Source organism: Arvicanthis niloticus, chromosome 16 (genome assembly GCF_011762505.2).
Source record: "Arvicanthis niloticus isolate mArvNil1 chromosome 16, mArvNil1.pat.X, whole genome shotgun sequence".
NCBI classification, from domain to species: Eukaryota; Metazoa; Chordata; class Mammalia; order Rodentia; family Muridae; genus Arvicanthis; species Arvicanthis niloticus.
In genome coordinates, this window is record NC_047673.1 from 39,318,609 (window position 1) to 39,336,324 (window position 17,716).

At 35.5% G+C, this 17,716-nt stretch overlaps 1 long non-coding RNA gene across 1 annotated transcript in view; it reads right to left on the reverse strand.

Moving 5' to 3' along the window:
* LOC143434697 (uncharacterized) overlaps nt 1–17,716 on the reverse strand; it is a 1,324,052-nt gene that overhangs the window by 264,124 nt on the left and 1,042,212 nt on the right. Inside the window, exon 5 of the long non-coding RNA XR_013104406.1 lies at nt 4,345–4,507. This is a non-coding gene — a long non-coding RNA (uncharacterized LOC143434697). The remainder of the gene's footprint in view (nt 1–4,344; nt 4,508–17,716) is intronic.

Sequence of the window (17,716 nt, forward strand, 5' to 3'; positions counted from 1 at the left end):
AAGCTGGGCATGGCAGCACAGTCTCGGAAACACTATGCTGAGGGGACATCTGTAAGCACGCAGGTGCGCATATCCATGTGTGCAAGTCCACACACACACTTTCAAAACTATACTCACTGTGATACCATACTTTTCATGCTCACACATTTTCAAATAAGACTAGAACAATCCTTGAGGAAGACGGACAAAGGGAAGAGATCAGCAAGGAATTTCTAATTTCACTGGGTAACAAAATAGAGCGCCATGGTATAAGAAGCAAGAACTAAAACCACCAACCAAAGAGTACACATGAAGGGACGGACGGCTCCAGCCAAATATGTGCCAGAGGATGGACTTATCTGTCATCAATGGGAGAGGAGGCCCATGGTCCTGTGGAGGCTTGATGTCCCAGTGTAGGGGGTTTGCTAGGGTGGTGAGATGGGAGTGGGTGGTGGAGCACCTGCATAGAAGCAGGGGGAAGGGAGATGGGATGGGAGCTTTCAGAGGGGAAACCAGGAAGGGGGACAACATTTAAAATGTAAATAAATAAAGTAACCAAAAAAAAAAAAGAATCAAAATAGTTTGATTTTAGAGAGCTTTGATGAGAGACTCACATTGTGAGTCTGTATATGAATATGGACATGCATTGTTTTATTTGCCCTAAGTTTCCAAATGGCTGCTTATGAGCTTATGGTATCATGCTCCTAATAGTCTTCTTTCTGTATCTTTCATTATATGAAATATATTATCATTTATTTCTCAGCCATCTTAGTCCAAAGTGCTATCAACTCTTACCTGGATAACTAAAATAATCACCTAACCAGCATTCCTTTCTGCCTTTCTTACTCTTTATTATATTATAGACTCAACATAATAACCTGGTCCCCTTTCTTCTCAGGGGACCAGGAAGAGAATAAAGGCAAGAATGCAGGACAGTGGGCCTGGAGAGTAAGAGCAAATGTAATGGTATGTGTGCACACAAAAGTCACAGTGAAACACAATCCTGTGTATGTCAACAACATTAATTTAAAATATACATCAGATCATATCTGCCTTCAGATCCTCCAATCGATCACTTCTCAAAATGTCATTTCTAAACATCACTTCTATGTAGAATAGAAGCTATGGCAGTGGTGTGTGATAATTGGACTGATTTTCTCTTACTTTGCTGCTCATACTAAAGAGATTTACATGTGCTATATTTTTTTCCCTACTAGGAACAGAACTCTTCCATAGATTGTCACGGGGTTCCTCCCTTAACCTCATTTAAATATTTCCTCAAATGTCATTTTCTTAATAACTTTTGTCCATTTGTAAAGTACCTGTGACCATGTTCTTTGTTTCAGTTTTTCAGTTATACTTACCAGTGTATTCCACTTGGACACGGGGACGTACACACACACACACACACACACACACACACACACACATGCACACACAAACACACACACATATACAAACACACACACATACACAAACACACAAACACACATGCACACACAAACACACACACATATACAAACACACACACATACACAAACACACACACACACACACACACACACACACACACGAGAGGGGTAATCCACAATGCCCAAAATGTCATTTTAGTTTATAATCTTGCTCAATTAATATTGAAAATCCTCACTAATAGTTTTTGGAAACAAAAACATTACATGCTAATGTTTAAGGGGATATATATTTCTATGCAAAAAATTAAGTAATTATAATTAGTATCTGTATTGGAGAAAAGAAACCTGTGTGTATCTGTGTTGTTTTTCTAACCATGACAATCCTTTCATTTCACAAGTTAAAATGATAAAAACAGGCAATAATACAAAAAGGCTATTATAGTGCATTTTTACTTTTTCCTATGTATTCTTTCTTATAAATGTTAACAAATATTTAAAAATAAATCTACATAGTTTTAAAAAATTACAACCAAGTAATCAACCTAGAGATCAAACATCAGTAGCATGTCAACAGATGGGTAGCTGTGCACCTGAAGGATCACATGAACTCTAAAATGAAACTGTAGGATGCCTAAAAATTACCAAACCAGAGCACCAACCACGGGGTAAGGGTTCTATTTGGAAGATGCGAGAAAAGTCTAATGATGTTTCATTGTATTTGTGTGTGTGTGTGTGTGTGTGTGTGCATGTGCATGTGCGTATGTCTGTGTATGTATGTGTGTGTAAAGGAACTCAGTGGATGTTCACTGTGTGACTGTGACGTAATGCAGCTACTTAGAACTTGGATGTGGTGGTCCATGTTCCAAGACAGACGAGAGTAAGAGCTGATTTTATTAGCTTGAGTGATAGGCTATTACGTTAATGGTTTCATTCGGAGCAAGGTGGCCCCTGCTCATCATAGTGCTGACTGCTTCATTTGGTAATGACTTATAGCTTTCTGTCAGACATCAGCACTATAATTATCCAGCACATAGAAAGAAAAAGGTAATACCCTTGGAGTATATTTTATATACTTTTATCTAGGGGTATTATCAACATGGTGTTGTGAAAATGTACCTTAAGTTTTCTGTCAGCTAAATTAAAAACAATTGAACTTAAATAGAATTATCAACCAATGTTAGGAACATATGGCTCCCTCTTTCCTAGTAATAAATATTTCTATGAATATTAGACCAGTGGCACACACTGTGATAGCACCTTTTCATAATTATTGAACTCACAAATTCTTGAGGGAGTTGAGTCATTTCAAGTAAAATTTCACAGAGACCCACTTCAACCATCATACCTTGCCTATAATATGATCTGGGATGAAGGAATGTTATGAACACACAATTAAAGAACAGGAAAGTAAACAGTAGCCTTTGGAGGCATAGATTTCTTAATCAATTAGACCAACATAATTTTTGGAACAGCAATGTTATATTATGTATGCCTCATTCACTTCGACAAATTATATCTGAACACTGTTAGCCAGTAGCTTATAAAATGTCTTCCAGAAAAGCAGACAGCTTCTGGTTTGGTTTTTTTTTTTTTTTGTTGTTGTTGTTGTTTTTGTTTTTATTTTTTGTTTTTTTGTTTTTTTTCCCCTCTCATTTTAGCTACTGTGAGATGTTCTGATGGTAAAGGAAGCTTATAGTTTTTATGTTTTTTAAAAAACAAGATTATTAAGTTAAGATTTTTATTGACCTGTTCTCAATTTTTACTCTACTTCTCTTTTTTCTCACAGGTAACTACGATTTTTTATAAAGAGGTGGCCATTTTATCGTGGTATTTTTAAGTGAAGCTCCAGGTTTTTCTTGAAAGACTAGATCCAGCAAAGTGCTGTGGGGCAGACAAAGAGAGATATACTGAAGGCACACGGTCTTCTAATGTCTGCAGAAACTTCAGATCTTAGGACAATTCTTTCAATTCTTGCTCCTAGTGCACAGCAGTTCCTTGAGTATTCCATGAATCAGCTCCTATTCCCTTCTATGTGTTTTTGTCTAGTGTTAATGGATATTTAGGTTTAGTCATTCATTTGGTATTTCTACATTTAAACCAGTGGTTCTAATGTCTGACATATTTCCTTATTTTGCTAGTTTTTACACTAATATTCATTTCAGAATAGCACTTTATGCTTACTTATTCCCTAATATAGTATCCCCCTCTTTTCCTTCAAAAATTTTATGTAATTAGGCTCAAGTCCTATTTATATTTTGAGTAATACATAAATTTCAGTAATATTATTTAAAGGTAATGCGAATTGAAGAAATAATTTAAAATGTTAGAGTCTAACATAGCTTAATATCCTCACCTAAAGCAAATAGACCTAATCTATGTGTTTTACTTTAGATTATTAAACTACTAGATTATGCCAAATGATTTATCAGATTTCAGGCAAGCAGGAGCCTTAAGTATATGCATCCATTTCTTTCAGGATGGAATCAAACATACAAGGAACATTTTAGTATCATCTGTGGCTAAAACTGGGGATTAGGCTATTTACAACTAGGTAAATTTCTAAAAACTAAATTCCACGACTAAGATTGGATTTGATTTCAAACAAACTCTTTGTAGCATATGCGCTGGTTGCTATGCAGCACAATTTAATATCAACAAATGATGCCAAGTGATTATTTTATTTTATTTTATTTTTTTACAGACTGCAATTGGCTTGCAAGTCTTGCTGCATGGAACATGTAAGGCGAATGTGATTATTCAAATTTAAATGGTTATGTTAAAATGTTAATTTTTATAATTAAAAAAAAAGCCCACAACACAAAACCTACATCTTAAAACTGAAGTAAAGGGCTTCCTTCTGTGTTTGTAAATGTGCAATGGCCTGGAAAGACCTTCCCCACCCCCTGGGAAAGCATAGAACATATTGAGTAACTTTTTATGCTGGTTTACTCACCTAGCTTCTCTGATGAGTTGGCTGTGGAAAGCCTATATAGAGGCAGAGCTCAATTAGTGTAATTTATGTATCCTTGGACGTCAATCATTCCTGTTGAGAGGTGGGACTCACAGGCTCTCAGTGCATTAATTAAGAGCCCATCTCAGCAGAGCCATCTTTCTACCTAAGGACCAAAAGGAAAGTTTTAATTAGATTTTTAAAAGCAAGGATGTCATATATGAAAGCAAGTATAGTTCTCTAGTTGGCATGAGAGGCAACAACGAGAAGGGAATATTCCAAACAATACAAAGGGCACCGGCTCTCAATCATCTGTGACATTATGAGAAAGAAAGGGAGAATCCATCCAGAGCACTGGTTTCTACCTTGGACAGTGACTTCATGGAAACCACGGAAGCTTTGACTCTGTTGTTTCATTGCCAACATCATTATTGGACCCCTGTCTCATTATTGATGCAGAGCTCATGCTGATCAAGTACAATTATGATGTGGAGGGCAGACTCTGTTTTCCTCTGATGACTGCCTTTTGTTTCAGGCTAACATTGCATGGAATATGCAATGGACAATACAATGCAAGTTCAGCAAAAGGGAGTGAGGACCTTGTACAACACATCAATTTCATTGGTCCAGTGATGGAGTGAGTGTGCCTTTGCTAGCTAACCTAAAAATACAGGGACCCGGGAGAGGGAAAACAGAGCTGGTCTCACTGTTGTCAGCTGCAGGAGAGAGTCTGTTCTCTTAGAATGGCTGTGTGAGGCCATCAAACATACTCCTTAGAGCTCACTTGGGAAATAATAGATACATTATTGATTAAAATATTTATAAATTCAGGGAGGGAAAACAAATTTTAAAAGCTCATTCAGATTCAAGAAGGGAAAGCTACCTACTAATAGCTATTAACCCTTATCCCTCCGTAATGAGAGAGAGTGGGGGATCAGAATACACTCTCTGAAAAGCAAAAACAAAGGAGTAGTTTGCTCAATTCCAAGACAAGAAAATTGTGGAAACCAAAGGAAAAGAACAGTAGAAACATGGCAAGATGCTTGAGTAATAATATGTAAGTTCTGAAGCATAAACATTCCAAAAAATAAATAAATACCAGAAAAAGCAGAAATAGAAAAAGCATACATGTAAGATTTCTGCTTTAGGGAATGGGGATATATACACCTGATCACACTGAGCTCAAAATAATTACGTGATAACATAGAGGTTTTCTAACAAACATGACTAGTGCAATGGAAGGATGCTACAGAAGCCAAAGAGAGCTCTGCTTTCTGACTCAAAAGATCAGACTGGATGTTGCTGGTGTCTATTGCTGCCTGCATATTTTACTTTATGTTTTTTAAGGGAATGTGCTTAGTAAAGGTGTTACTGTGCACACTGAAAATTTACCACTTAAGTGGCATAACTGATATGTACTGAATAACGGCAACAAACCTGACAAAAAGAACTACAGGTTTTATAGGTATATGGCCTGTGCAGCATGTGTCTAAATGATAGGATACAATGGAGGCCACACTGTAAAGACACTTTGTCAAAAGAATAAAGCCAGAAAACTGTATCTCCTCAGCTATGCTAGTGTTCATAAAGATATTTTATAATCCTTTCTCAGCTGCTTCCTCCTCACACATTTTACCAGCTATTTTGCCTCATTTATTGTGCATAGAATGTTTATTACACAATTCCTATAGCAGCACTCCCCAGATACTGGTTGGCAATCGTGCGGGCTATACCGATCCTGTGTGCATGATTAATTTACATAATATGGTATCCTACGTTGGAAGACCATGATTGTGTCTTCTGAAACATGTTTTTATTTCCATGCAAGACAAAAGATATTGGAAAGCCGAACTCTCTCTTGGACGTCTTGTGTTAAGGATGTCTAAACAAGACTATTAACAAATAGGCATTGCATGTAGGCATTTGGTTTGATTTGTTGACCTTAGGATTTTTCTCCAAGCAATAACTAAATTATCACTGTGACTGATTGAATAAAGAACACTTTAACAAATATTTACTTTATTTTCAAAAGAAATATGGTACCAGTTCCTTTCTTGCCTTAAAACACTTAAACTTAACCTTGTGGACTAAAGGTTACTTCAGTGACACTGGCCATGGCTATTCCTGTATACACCTCACCGGTTCACATGTTCCACATTTATAGAGTAGGGACTCAGCAGAAAAGTATGTGTCAGAGAAGGATATATATATATATATATATATATATATATATATATATATATATATATATATATATGTGTGTGTGTGTGTGTGTGTGTGTGTGTGTGTGTGTGTGTGTGTGTTTTGCTTGGAGTGTGAGATAGAATCTCCTGTGTACCAGGCTGGCCTCCAATTCCTTATCATTTTGCCTCAGCCTCCTAAGTACTGAGATCACAGGCATTAGTTGTCACCATGCCACCTTGATAGTGGTCTTATCCAAATCTTTGGAATGTTCCATTAAAGTAGAGATGCAGGTAGAATTATAAGTGGGGCAATGGAATCATATAACGTTTTGTGGATGGGTCTAAAATTGATCACCGTAGTGGTGTGACATTTTAAGGAAGACTCTGTGTGAAGATGAGCAACCAGTGGAAGACCAGAACTCACCATTGCCCTACACTTAATATACACTATAGGAAATCTGCATCACTGAGATTAAACACTGTCATCTGCACCATTAATCTCAAAGACTGTAAGGTTGCTCACTATCTTAAATACGGCACATTAAACATGGTATTGTTTTTAGTGGTAGTCGAACATATACAGACACACAGTGTGACTTTGGAAAATGAAAACTGACAGTTTTCATCAGTTAGACAAGTGCATAATTTGAACTCATACCTTGTTTCATTCGCTGGAGTTATCCAGGCTAGTATTTATTAATTTGCTACATGTTCTATGCTCATGGGGCTTATATCCAAAGGCAAGCTTGAATGAAGCTGTAGGTAAAATGACCTAGTTCTATGCCACCGTATCACTAGTGATTAAGTGGGGAAGAACAGCGTCACCGTCTGACCTCCTTATTTTTCCAGGGAAATTACATTGGAAGGCAGAGAAATTCTTCATTAGAATGTCTTGTGAGCAAAAGAAAAAAAGAAAAAAAACCCCAGACAGACATTAAGGTAGAAAGCATCAGAAACCGGAAGTTGCAAGAGCTTTTAAATACCCCAAACACCAAATATGAATTTATTTAATGTGTCAGATTGGTAATAGTGAAATTTTGTTGAAGACTTCATTTCTATTGAGGTGATCCTGTGCAACAAACGCAGAAATTGAATCCACTAAAATTTGCAAAGGAAGCCTTACCCTACTACCTTCTTGGACAATGGTTCTCAACATTCCTGATGCTGTAACTGTTTGATACAGTTCCTCATGCTGAGGTAACCTCCCAACCATAAAATTACTTCCTTGCTACTTCATATCTGTAATTTTCCTAATGTTATGAATCATAATGTAAATATCTGATATGTAGGATGGTCTTAGGCAACTCCTATGAAAGGATCATTTGTCCCACCTTAAAGGGGGTCATAACCTGTCCTAGGCTATATAGGGTTGCAAAATTCTGTAGATTTAATGCTTTATAGTCTACTTATTTATAAGGATTTCTTTGTTCATGGGCTATATAGGAAAGATGTCTGGGTGGGTTATCAGTCTTTTATCTTTGACATTTTATTATTTAGTTTTAATGCTGGGATATTTTATTGTACATGAGCCTGGAGGTTTTCTGCTTTCATGTGTTTATAAGACAGAATAATAAATAAATGATGATTTAGCATGGTGTTAATGTCAGGATTGTAGTGAGTTTCATATTTTTAAAACCTTTTCCCAATTCTGACAGAAGAAAAGCGATTGGTTTCTTGTGGCTTATATGACATTTAAATTATTAGAGGGAGAAAAATTCTTAAGTTTTATAGACATTGGGTGGTGTAAGTAATACTTGTATTGTGAGTATGTGCCATGTTGCTTTTCTGGAATTACTTTATCTTTTAATAATAACGAGCAAAGCACACAGATCATGAGTTCTCTTTAGGACACATTCTTATGTAAATATCAAATTACAATACCAACTCTTAATATTTGCAGTTGTCAGGAATGCAACTACCACATTCTCTGTAGACTTTGACCATGAAGTGAAAGAATAGCAGAAAAATTCATATTGATTTAAGCAAATATGACAGTTTTTGTAATAAACATTTTGCATCTCCCTGTAATTGTATGTGTGCATATTAGGATATGTTCTTTACGTGTGTTAATTGCATTTTTATTAATTTAAATGATTTCCTTCAATGGATAGAAGGTGAGAAACTTTTTAATATGCAACAAATATTCAATATTTCCAAATAATCGTGTAAATGTCATGACATTTGAAAAGATTCGCCTTTTATGGGGCTATTTTTTTTTGAAGTTCTTGAAGAAACTCTTCATAAGAGACTTTAAATAGATACTTTTTTTTTTTTTTTTTTTAGTTATTCTCTGATGCTTTCCTACACTCTCCCGCCAGTGATGGTACACATCTTTGACTCTTTCATTTCCATTTATTAAAGAAATGAAAAAAATATATGAAGAAATACTTTTTATTACCCTGAAAAATATTAATGGCTTGGGATCTTGTTTAACTAGTTCTATTTTGATGTAAAATATGACCCTCTTTGATAAGGTATTTTGTAATCACTATTAGATGAACAACAAATATCCGATTATATGTATCCACAGGTATTCATCTATTCATATATAAATTTAACCCTTATGATAGTTAATCTCAACTATTAACTTGATGAGACGTAGAATCACCTGGAAGATAGGCATGTGAGCATGCTTGTGGGGGATTACTTCATTAGTTTAACTGAGGTAGGGATATCTGAGCTATGTGGTGGGACCATTCTTAGGGCCTGGACTCTTGGGTGGATAAAAATGAAAATGTTAGCAAGCAGGGCCATTCATTCATCTCTTGACTGTGAACATAATGTGGCCACCTTCCTCAAGCTCCTCCTGACAATGCTATATCTTGGGACTGCCAGCCAAAATAAACCCTTTCTCCATTAACTTACTTTTTCCTTTTGGGGATCAGGACATTTTATCATAGCAAGGGGAAGAACAAGTAGTGCAATATCAAACAAGAAAATCTTGAATGTTTTTCATTGTTGTATTAAGGGAAAAGAAGATGTACCCATAAGTGCAAGTAGGCATACAGGAGACCTGACCGACTGACACTTCTATTTCTTCAGTGACCTTTATCGTCCACCTTCCCCAATAGTAAGCATCATGTTGTATTCAGAGAGTAAGAGAAGATAAGCAAACTTGAGGAGGAACCTGCCCTCATTAAGCTTTCATTTCACTAGATAGATCTAGAGAGCTTTAAATCTAAGACCACATTATATTTTTACCTAGTCTGTTTCCAAAGTAACCCATTTTAATGGCATCCCCATACTATTCTCTGTTCAGGATGCTCACACTTTTAAAACATTAGGATATATATATATATATATATATATATATATATATATATATATATTATTGAAGTCTGATTTGCCATATAAGATGAGTGAAAAAGTAATTCTAAATTACTTCTAGGCATTCAGTTTAAAGAGAAAATTTCAAAGATACATTTATGGCTTAATAATTAAATCTGGGTGAACATGCCTGCTGGGAACTTCTACAATAATGAAACAGAATGGCAGGTTTCAAACCACAAACAAAGGACGTTTTCTTTCAAAGATTTGAGTCACAGCATATTAGTATTTAATTGATTTTGCATTTTAAATGTACAATGTCAGAATTCCTTGGTAAGAAGTTTTGAATAATTATTCAAGTACAATCTGAGTAGTGGTGAATAAGAATCAAGTTCTCAACAACATCACTCTTTAAGTAAGGATCTGTAAGTGCCGAAAAAATTAAATTCTAAGTTCCTTGACCCCAAATCTGAAGTTTTATCCTTCTCCAATACTTTGATCCATACGATACTCAGCCTTGTACCGACTGGTCTGAAGCTTGGAACCCAGCTTTGGGGAACGTATTAATATTGGCCAACAGAACTTTCTTATACTCAAGTTTTATTTAGGGCAAAATCATATGAGAGGGTAAGAGCTTGAGGTAAGTCCTTTTATTGACTCTCTTATACAACTAAAATTATAAAACCATCATCTGTTTAACAAAATGGTCATAGAAAAATGACACTAATCTAGAAACAAAGGGGCAACTGGGATTATGGAGATGCACAAACTTACCAAGTCTTTCAAAAGCACCCTCTATACTGGTTATCAAAATGGTTATGAAAAGTAATTCCATTTTAAAGTGTCATTTTGCCACAAACCCCTTTTAGATGATTACACATAATCACATTTGTATGTATTTACATTTGTTTCTATTCATATATACATCTAACTTCAAAAGCCAGGGAAAAACAAAAGTTTACTTCACTCTATGGAAACAGCTTTAACTTAAAGAAATCCTTATGCAATCATTTAATTCCAAAGGCCTAAGGACAGAAAGGCAACTCCCAGTCTACACTGGCATTTCAGGCCATATAAAATCACAACCCTTTAGAGCACTCTCAGAACAGTTAGGCAAGTCTAATTTGTATCCATTCTCTCCCTCATTTCCTTCTCAATAAATAATGGATAAAGCAACAATGGGGCTTGCTGACTTTCTAATTCTTCTAATATACAAAATTATCTGCTGGAAATAAATTAACGTCTATAAGATAGTCTGCAAATGGGTTGAAAGTAATTTGGGGCTTCTTAAGATGCTGCCTGTGTTCTGTTTTATTTTTGAGCCAATTAATCACCCATTCATCTCCCTGGTCTATACCCACCCTCTCCCCTCTCATCCCCACCTCTGTATAATCCCTTCCACACCAACATAGCTGGAGAACTCTTCCATTCTTTTTTGACTCTCTTATCTTGATTTGCTATCCAATTTCCCATTAATTAGGACACGGTGACAAGGCAATGGTATAAATGCAAATATCATGCAAATCTCGAGTGGAAAGCTTTTCTAAAAGCAAACACAATTGATGATTATGTAAAGTTAGTATCTCTACTGATTACAGCCCTATCAGATTTAGGAAAAGGATATTAGGGATAAACAGAATTTTAAACCCAGTGTTACATAGCTATGTAAGTACTAGGGCAGGTTTTCCTTTCGTGTCTGCCATCTTAAAAACACGAGGTTCTATACTCCTGTGGATTAAGTAATGGGCAAGGGAGATAAAATAAAGGTAATCTGAATTAAGTTACTAAGATTTCTCTAAACATCAAACAGAGAGGACATGAGACTTTCTCTTTGCACTGGGTATGGCAACACACTGCTTTTCTTCCGAGGTCATAGGTTTCATGGTCTGTTGTCATACTCCTTTCCAAGTACACATTTTATCTAAGGTTCTAACCCCACTACCTGCCAACACCTATCCAGCCAAGTCTGTCAGTCCCCATCAGTGCTGGATTTTCTGCTGCTGACTGTAATTAAGACAAATTGGAATACTACCTAAGGAAAGATTTGATGACTAATTTCGTGCCCAACAATTAAAATATATGTAGAAATTTTTTCCTTGGATTCATATTCTTTCTTCCTTTCCCATTTAATTTTAGATCCCTTCTGCCTTTAAGGTTTTTATGTAAGTTTGAGGTTGATGTATAAATAAAACACAGCCTGATCATATTTCATTAATCTCTATACTCCTCTGAGTTATAGAGTTCACTCTGGTGCTGAAGGTGGTAAGACCATTGCAGCTCCCAGTTTTAGTGTCAAACTTATTCATAAAATGTACCTTTGTCTTTTCAGTACTTTGTTGATATATAGCATAAAGAACTAAGCCACTATGTTTTCATTTTATTTCAAATAAGTACACTCAGCAGAAGGATTGGTTGTTTGTTTTAACCATCCAACTTTGGGATACATAAAAAATTCCTGTTAAAAAGGCTGTATTACTCTAACATATTAAATTATGAGCACCCATTATCTTGTGTATTTGTTGAATGAATACTTATTTAAAAGAATGGGACTTTATAAAATACACTTGAAACAAAACAAAATGTTGACTCATACCTTACAAGGAATCTTCACTAATATTAAAATTCATCAGTGGTTCCTAAAAAGAGTATGATTTTTCCTATTTCATTAACTAATATAAAGCTCCAAAAATATTCATTATCCTACTTTTATAAAGGCACCTTTTACAGTATTCTTCTTCTGGCTTCTTCACCGAATAGATTTTATCTTTAAAAAGATCAACAGACTTTAAGTTGTAGGTATGACATAAATCAGTTCTACAAAAACGATTTAAATAATCATAATGTGTATCAAATACTTGGTTTTATCTGGGTGGTCTACAACTCATAATCTCGGATAGGATTTTTATAATCTTTGTGTTATCTTCTGAAATTCCCAGTTTTACATACTGCAAACTGCTGTTGAAGCGCTGTCAAATACATATGAGGATCACAGATCTTATCGACTTAAACACGTAAACAGTGTGAATCACATTTTCTCTTTGGGGTCTGCTTCAGCCACACAACTTCATTTTGAAAGCTCCATTAGTACGTGAACAAGCCTTGCTAGACACTTCTTTAAATTTTATTGTGTAATCACAACACAGAATTCTTGATATTAGTTGGAAGAGACGATATAATGTAATAAAGGCATGAAAACAAATTTTCTATAACTCCAGAGGAATTGTACATTATAAACATGTAAAGTCTACTGTGTCAGAGTAGGAGTTTCCCTCCATCCACTTCAATTTGTTCCTGCAGGCATGCATCTAACTAGAAAAGAATTTTCTATTCATTCCTGGAGGTAGAGTGACCATGCATTTGATTGGATCTAAAATAATGGGAGCAGTTATTTGTCAATGGCCTTTGGCTTCTCAACTCTTGTCATTGCATGGAAGATGGATACAACTGTGGCCTTGCTCTGACCAAGAGGGCAATAATAATATCCCTGGAGTGTAGAGCCAGGGAAGGACATTGGTTCCCTAAATGACCCAGTGGAGTAGAAGCAACCTGCTAGCCTAGACCAGCCACACTGTCACATCAAGAGGAATGCATCCTGTATTATTTAACAGATTGTTCAAGGGTTTCCTTTGTAATGTAACTTAACCTTTTCTCTAATACATCTGTTCATGGTGTAGCTACAAAAGCTTCTCTGAAAGGCAAAACAAACAAAACAACCTGGTAGCGTTTTCAGATCTCGCTGGGGCTTTCATGTTCTGGAGTCCCTTCATGTTAGCTGGGCTTCTGCTCCTGCTTTCACAGGGAGGATGGGAGGAAAGCAGAGCAAACACTGTGACATATCTTTCCAGGGATACTATGAGAAGCATGGTTAGGTGATGTAGCTTCAATCTTCTTCCATTATTTACATGGCTTCTCTGGACTCTTAGGATCTGTTGATCTCCAGACTAAGTATCATTTCCTCCAGAAATTATATGAACGTTTTTTCAGGTAGACACGATTTCTTTGTTTTGCTTTGTTCTCAAAATTATAATTATATAGAGAACTTTCCTGCATTTCTGAATACTCCATATGGACCTTTGATATCCTCTATTAAAATATAATAGTCCTCATGAAGGATTTATATGGGGTTTATTATGTGGAATTGTTGGTGTTTTACAAGTGCTTAGAATATCATAAATATATGTTGATTTTGATAATGAATAAGCTTACATTTATTAAATAATTAAAGTACTGTGCTTAAGAAAACATCAATATAATAATGTGTCTTAGACGTAAAATATTTAATGTCATCTAGAAGCCATATAAACTAATGAAAAATTTCTTGCAATTATTCAAGACATAGATAGGTATCTGTTAAAATAATTATTTTTTCTTCATAAGAGTATTTTATCTTTTTATATCTAAGTAAAAAATTTAAAGGCAAATAATATGCAAACTTTAGTTACTATAATATTGTTAATCATATGACGATCATAAGACTGATAAGATTTAGGAGGAAAAAACCTATACATCATTACAAATTCCTTATGATTTTTCACTCAGTGTCACTTATTTATTACATTTTAACATAAATCAAGTGTTTCCTTTCAAGTTTAGTTGCAGTCAACATGAGGGTTAGCTAGCAAACCTGTGAGTTAACTCAGGTTTGACAGCTGACCTCCATTCCTGCTAGAATGTAAAGATATTCACAAACATGCATGCCATACAGAACTATACAGAAATATGTTTAGGTTGTGTAGCCAAATATATGGTTTGGTCTTCCTGATAGAATGTTAATAATCACTGTTTCCCAAACTTTTCTTTCCTTGGAATATAATTTTCTCAGGAAAAAAATATATACAAACCATTTTCTGAGCTTTGTATTTGGATGGAGAAATTCTGATAATTGGGATGTTGTTCAATCAAATATCATAGTTGTGTGTGTGTGTGTGTGTACAGACATATATATATATATATATATATATATATATATATATATATATATATATTATATGCCTAGAAGTTAGAGAATCATACAGAGAAGATGTAACGTGAATTTTATATCTTTCTCAAATTTGTTTAATTAATATTATAGTTTGTCAATCAAGAACACTCATAGTTGCAGAAGGTGCTATGCTAGCTTGTGGGAGAGAAAAGACATCAGGCATCTTACCCAGCACTAGACCCTCCATGCTACAATACCAGCAAGGTAAGATATGACGACTGGTATAACAGGGCCTGGTTGTTATGGTTTCCTTTGTGGATTTGAGCCTTGTTTCAGAGGAAAGAATTTGTGATCAGAACTGTAAAGCTTAGGCTAGTGAGCTCATAGTCCATATGATGGAACATTCTGTTCCTTTATTTTGTTAAGAGGAAATGTCATCTAGTTGCCTTCTGAATACTTATAATGGCACCATAGACCAGGGCTGCTTTCAACCGCAATCCCTGAAGCCTCATTTCTCAGTGGGCATCAGTCAAAGCAGAGACTCATAAGTAATCTTAGTGCTGGGATTAAGTGACTGGGACTGATGAGTCTCAAATGGGACATCTTCATCGATTCCCCCATGTCCCCTAATCTCGTTGTAAGAGATAATAAAAAAGAGTGAAGAAAGGATGTAATGGAGACAGTTACAAAATGTTTTCTTCTGGATGTGACATGAGCTGAACTTATAAACTTATCAACTGTGGCTTCTTTCAGAGAGCCTGCACAAGATAAAGCCAGCCACAATTTAGCATGAGTTGGGGAGGAGTTCTCAAGGCTCTACCCCTAACAGAGGAGCTATTTGACAGCCGTTAGATGCTGAGGAGTGGAGGAAAATCATTCTCTGGTAGTGTGGTCACTGGTAGGTTGCCTATGCTCCAGAGATGGTCCCACATTCATGCACATATTGAAGTGGAGAAGTGAGGGGAGATATGGTTGTGTTTCATTGCTTGCTTACATGTATGAAATTCTCAAAGAACAAATATTTAGAAAATAGTATTGCTTCTTACATTGGAAGTTCTTCTGAGGCTCAAGAAAGTCATGTTAAATAGACAGACTAATCTCTCTCTCTCTCTCTCTCTCTCTCTCTCTCTCTCTCTCTCTCACACACACACACACACACACACACACACACACACAGGGGGGAGAGAGATGAAGGAAGGGAGAAAAGAGACAGACAGACAGACAGACAGACACACCCCCACTGGATTCTAACAAAATAAGACAACCTTTTAATAAGTAAATGAGTAAAATTGAAAACACAGAAACATCCAAAGTGTAGGTACTAAGTATCAGTGAAGGGGCTAGATCTCCCTAGGGTCACATTTAAAGTCAACATGTACTAGCTAATGAGAAGCATTTGCATTTTGTATTTTTGTTTCCAACTTTTAAGTATGAACAATTAACAATTAACTGATGAAGATTAGACATCCAAAGAAGCTTTTAGTATAAAGAAAGAGATCAAAACAAACAAATAAACAAAAGCTCGAAATTAAATAGACACTGTTCAGGGGAAAACAAAGCTTTAAAATACATTAATTTCCTCAAAGAGATAAAGTATTTCATCCATTGAACAAAAGCACTGTGTTATTAACCATAAAGTATATTTTGAAAAAAGAGAGCTTCAGGGACTTAAAATTATACAGAAATGAAAAACAAAAACCTCAATAGAACATTGCAAAACAAAACCGTTGTAATCTTAAATAAATAGCAAAGTAGAAATCCAAAATTAGTGAAATCTTATGGGCCTAAGTGGTCAAGAAATCTAGAAATAGAAAACAGACAAATGCAGAGGAGAGGAGGTAATCTTTATCCAGTATGGAATGGTGAAGGCCTTGCTATCTTACTGGAAAGCTAACAGGTTATACACCCACACTAACAGGAGGCATTAAAGCAGCAAATAATGTGTTAGTTTGAAAATTCAGAAGCTGAAAGAGCATCTTGTGTTGGTTTGCTGTGTTCTAGAAGGTACCATGATAAAGGGTACATGTTCTTTTTGTGGGCCTTATTGAAGGGGTATTTCAGTTTATTTGCTCTGGTTTTTTTTTTTTTTTTTTTTTTTTTTTTTTTTTTTTTTTTTTTTTTTTAATAAAAGCACATCTGTTAATTCTTTTCTTATAAGAGTGAGTTTGCAAGTTATGTGCAACAGAGCTATGAAATATTATCTTCTGGACATGACATGGCTACTGAACTCATAAACTCATATCAACTGTGGTTACTTGCATAAAACCTGCACACACCAGCCACAATCCAACGTGGGTGAAGAAAGGTGTTCACAAATATATCCAGGAAGGAAGGAGTAGTCTTTGTCCTTACTTCCTTGGGATGACTTCAGAGAAATGTGTCTTAATATTTCTTTGGAGAGAGAACATTTGTCTACTCTCCAAGGTCTATCATAAACAGTGCTTTTCTATCAAAATGCCCAGATAGTAATAGTGTGGACTATACTATAGGAAATCCACAGAAAAAAAATACCCCAGAAATATTCTAAATGACAATTTAGTTCTTAGCCTTACAGATGAACATAAACCCTTACTCATAAAGCACCAGTTTTTCAGAATTTGTAGAAAAGCAAAAGCTTAAACATAATGCTTATGCTATTGGAGAATGTATTCTTCAAAATGGAGTAAAAAAAATTAAGAATTCTGTGAAGCAGAAAAGCTAACCCAGCAGTAGAGGTGTCAATAGTTCAAACAAAGCTATTAAGGGGTGATTCTGGGAAGAAAGCTTCATGCTAGATACAGGACACAATCAGTCCAGAATACAAAGATTTAAGATATGCTTATTTAAAACATTTATTTTGCATGGGTATGCATGTGCCTATATATGTGCATGGATGTGGACCAGATGCCAACTGAGGGTTTCATTTCTTTGCTTAGAGATAGGGTATCTCACTGGCCTGAACTGTTCCATACAGTTTTGGGTATCTAGCTCCCATATCCCATGGAATATGCCTACCTCTGATTTC